We start from the raw sequence: 5,169 nt of genomic DNA on the forward strand, positions 1-5,169 counted from the left end.
AAAATGGTAAGTATCTGGATACAGACAAAAACCATTATTTTCCATTTAGTTTCTTTGAAGTATATAGTACTGATTAAAGCAAAAATTATAGCATTTTCTTGTAGGTGTTGTAGTGTATTTTAATGTAATATATGTGATAATTATAACATAAAGGATTTGGAGGGTTAATGAACCTGTATGATTCTAGTACATATGCCTATATATATTTTATGTGAGCTAGCACAATATCAATTCCAAATAGACTGTGAATAGATAAGTATGTATACTTTATTTTTAAGTTTACTTAAACTTAAAAATATGTGAAGAGGCATAACTAAAAAGCCAATGAATGAATTAAAATAAAAAATCTTAAAGATTTTCTAAGTCATAAATCAATCACAGGAGAACAAAAAAACAGAGGAGACAAAGAAGACAATAAAATGGTAGACCCAAATCCAACCACGTCAATAATTGTATTACATGTTAATGATATAAACTTTCCATAAAAAGTGGAAGTTGTCAGAATAGAGAAAAAGTATGTTCCAACTATTCCTTTGAACATAAAGACACAGACAAGAGCACCTGGGTGGCTCAGTCGGTTAAGTGTCCGACTTCGGCTCAGGCCATGATCTCACAGTTTGTGAGTTCAGGCCCCGCGTCACGCTCTGTGCTGACAGCTTGGAGCCTGGAGCCTGCTTTGGATTCTGTGTCTCCCTCTCTCTCTGCCTTTCCCCCATTCACACTCGTCTCTCTCTCAAGAAATAAATAGACATTAAAAAGATTAAAAAAAAGACACAGACAGATTGAAAGTAAATGGGTGGGAAAAAAGGTATACCATGCAAATAGTAAACACAAAAAGTCTGAAGTGGATAAATTATTAACAAATAAATGATGTACTATATTAGAAGATAATAAATACTGTGTAAATTTTTTAGAGGTTGTACAAAGTATGGGCATCAGGACTTTGTGGAGATTACAATTTCAAATGAATTGATTAAGGTAGACCTCATTAAAAAGCTGACATTTTATATAAAACAGAAGCTCAAGAATAAGAAGCAATCAAGCTCCTTCTTACACTCTCGTTAGAACGCTGTTGGTGGTGAGGAAAAGAGTGACCTCCAGGTAGTTCCATAGTCACTGTATAATTCATTCTATTCCTTGTATCATTCACTCTGGTCCTTGTATTATGCACACACCCTTCCCTGGCTGTTCCAAAAAGCACAGAGAAGAAAGTGGACCCATTATCTCAAGTCACAGCAGAGAGGGACCTAGAATTACTCCCCCCACCAAAACTATAATCAATAATGAAGAATAATTCACCAGAACGAATACCATGTGGGATGGGGTAAATAGAATGTATGCTTTTACATTAAAAATATGGTCAAATGTTACTAGAAATTTGAATTCAATTTGACAGACAATTTTCGAATACATACTATATGGTATGTACTTTGCTAGGTGCAGTGGATAAGAATATGAATAAGAAAGGAATTCTCCTCAAGGGCAGCCATTCAAATAAGTAACTTTAATATTTTGTACTAGATGTTATTGTGCATAAGGACAAAGTGAATAAGGACAAAAAATAGAATATGTGGGAAGGTAAAAGAAAACTAGCATTTAGACAGGCCATGACAGATACATAGGTACATGTTAAGAAGACAAAGAAGAAAAAGTGGATTGAAGGCAATTGTTTGTAAATGTGAAAGGTGGTTTGAACACGAACCGCACGTTTGGTGTGTAGTAAGCAACCCAAATAGCTGTAACACAAGATTTGTAGTGCAAGACGGGACTAGACAGAGTGAAGATAACAGTGAAGAATGTTAAAATGCTAAGGAATTTGGTATTGTAAAGACACAAAGTGCTTTTAAGCAGGAGAGTGCAATGATCAGATTTATGATTTAAATTATATCTCTGGAAACCGTCTAAAGGATGAGTAGGGCAAAGTGCAGATATTGAAGAAAGAGAAACTAGTACAGAGACTTTTGGCTTGGTCTAAACAAGAGGCAAGTCCTGAATTAATGGATGGGGTAGAATATTTGAGAAATGTTTCTTAGCTTGAATTGCCAAGGAAATTATGAAATGGGGGGGTACAAAATACTTTATTTATTAATCAGAATATATGAATCTGAATTTCCCATTTTGAGCAATAAGAGGTACAGTGTTGCTTTTGAGTAAAGTAAGAAAGGTGAAACAAAAAGCAGATTCAGGCTGCAAAAGAGAGAGAGAGAGTAGGAATGATGAGCTCCTATTTAAGATACACTAAGTTTGAGATGATCATAGGATAAAGAGAGAGATACACAGAGTAGGTTACTCTTCTGGCACTTTGGAGAGAGCCCAGACCAGGAATTTTAATTCTGGAGTCCTTTCTAAAGAAATATTATTTGAAATTACTGAATTAGATGTGACCTTCTAGGAGAAACATAAAAAATGAGAAGGAGAATGGACCGAAGTGGTAATACCAACTCTCAAGGCAAATGAATAAACATCAGCAAAATAAAGAATAATTAACTCAAGTAAGAGGAAAACCAGGGAAAAAAATTAAAGGTGCATGAGCATATATTTTTAAATAAAGGATGAAAATAACTGAGACTCCAGAAACAGTAACAAGTACAAATGGGAGTTTAATAGGGGAATAATAAATTGACAGGGTAACAGACAAAACTGTATCATTCAAAATACATTGTTGGAACTACCACTTAGCCATTTGAGAAAAATTAGAATTCTGGGGTGCCTGGGTGTCTCAGTTGGTTGAGTGTCAGACTTGATCGCGGCTCAAGTCATGATCTCATGATTCATGAGATCCAGCCCCGTGCTGGGCTCTAAGCTGATGGCACAGAGCCTGCTTGGGATTCTCTCTCTCTGCCTCTCCCCAACTTATGCTCTCTCTCTCTCTCTCTCCCTTTCTCTCTCTCAAGATAAATAAACTTAAGAAAAGGTGATTCCATTTCATGTTTTGTAGAAAAATTAAGCCCAGATGGATCAAAGATTTAAATTTATAAAAATCAAGGAAATAAAATTAGTTAAATGAATAATAAGTAAATGTTTTTATAATCAAGGAAGAGAGAAGACCTTCATACAAAAACACAAAGAAAAACTATAATATAAACACAAACAAAATCAGAAGGAAAAAGTGAAATGAGAAAAATGTAGTACATATGAGAAAACAAAAAAGACTTCCTCTCATTGCATACAAAGAATTTCATATATCAGTTTTGAAAAATAAAGGGAAATATGATAAAAGAAAAATGAGCACATCATGTCTGGTCTAGAACTACTGGAGAATAAGAAGAGTAGAGAGAGTCAACTATTTGCCAAATGCTAGATTGGTCACCAGGTCTAATGTTGGCATAATTTTTAGCCCCTTCTAGAGAATGCTATGGGAGAGTAAGCAAAAGGACACCAAATGAGAGGCATCAGGAGTAGGAATTGATGACTTTCTTTAACTGTATTGTCTTTTTGATATCTGTATCTAAACCTCTATTCCAGAGTCTAGGGAAAGAAAAGGGCAACCAGCATGCCTGCTCCCTATGTATGAGGATATAGAGAAGAACTCATGGAAACTGGAAAAACTGATGCTTGGAGATACATCAGGTAGGTCTAAGTGTGAAATATAAAACTCTTCTGGCCACACAATGAAATATCTTTTAAAAAAATCTACTAGTGATTTCTATAGGCATTAGAACAGTTATGACCCAGGGTAATTTGGAACATAGTGCCCTTGTTGGATTTTCAAATCAGGGTGGAAAGCCTAGCTGCATTTTGGATTATATTTCTCTAGACTTTCACCAGTTGCAAACTTGAATAGAAACTGGCTTGGCCTCGGCTGCAATGTACTTACGGTATCTGTTTCAGGCTGTATAGATTTGGCTATGTGATAATAACAAACAGACCTTGGAATTCGTTTATTTTTCAGTCAGGCCACATTCTGATGCAGATCTAGGCAGGTCTCCTGACCACCTCCCCTCCAAATGGTGACTCAGGGACCAAAGATGCTTCTGTCTTTTAGTGTATCTGAAAAAACATACAAGGTTAACATTGAAGGGAAATACGGAAATAGAGAATTGTGCAGTATTGTTTTAAGGGCTGAGTATAAAAATGTCTGACATTATTTCTGCATACATTCTATTGACCTAAATAAGTCATATGGCTCCCAATATACTTTTATGCAAGAATAGCAAATGCATGTGCCCAGGAAGAGAAAACAGTGTGTTCAACACATAACATCGTCTTAACCACAGTCCAAATTCTGGTCAACAAAATGTCGTATTGTTCATCTCATGTATCAAAGAAATTCACATCTGTTCCCTCCCTCCCCAAAGAAGATAATCTAGTGCTCCTTTATTCACTGCATCCATCTCAGAATCCAGGTTCTCTGTTTTCTCTATCAGATCTAAGGGTGGCTCCTCATGGTTAGGTGACACATGAACAACAAGATAGCTTATCTGTACCCCTACCTCACATCCACATATAGGACATCTACGTTGACTACCAAGAACTGGGAAGAGGAAGAACAATAAATACAGGATCATCAATGTTCTTTAGTGATTCGGTAATGCCACTGCACAGAAACTGGGAAAGTCTCACATTAGATGTAGAGGTGAAGTAGAGAGGGGGAGATTGTTAGACTAGGCCGTGATTCTACTCTTTGAGAGGAATTATTTTGCCACTTCTTCTCTGTGGCCCCTGGTGATAACCTGCTGGAACCACTTCTTTGTCATTATTTTTCTTAGCCACATTTATAAAGAGTTTTGGAGGGCATGCCTTCCTTGGAAGAGACATTCCAAGGCTGCTTTCTGTATGTGGGAGTATAAGAATTGATGTCAGCATTTGAATCGAAAAATAAAGAGTGTCTTTGTGGTTTCCTGGACAATACAATTCCCTCAAAAACTTTATAGACTTCCGGTTTATTTGCTTCAGCCAGTTTAATATAGCCAGTTACCATACCCAAAGTTACTTCCTAAAAATAATGCTCAAGTTTATTGTACATGGCTGCTTCCTCATCCTCGTGCCTCTTTCCCTCTCGACTTAATTGTGACTACCATTGGTTTCTTGGAACAATTGAAGTGAAGCCATACCCTACTCTGACCTTGGTCCTGAGTCACTTTATTCAGGTGGAAAGTTTTTCTTACTGTGTGTTGTCACTCAAAGTCTTTGTAGTTCAATTTTTACAAGAAGCTGGGGTTTCCGACC

This window comes from Neofelis nebulosa, chromosome 14 (genome assembly GCF_028018385.1).
Source record: "Neofelis nebulosa isolate mNeoNeb1 chromosome 14, mNeoNeb1.pri, whole genome shotgun sequence".
In the NCBI taxonomy this organism is placed as follows: domain Eukaryota; kingdom Metazoa; phylum Chordata; class Mammalia; order Carnivora; family Felidae; genus Neofelis; species Neofelis nebulosa.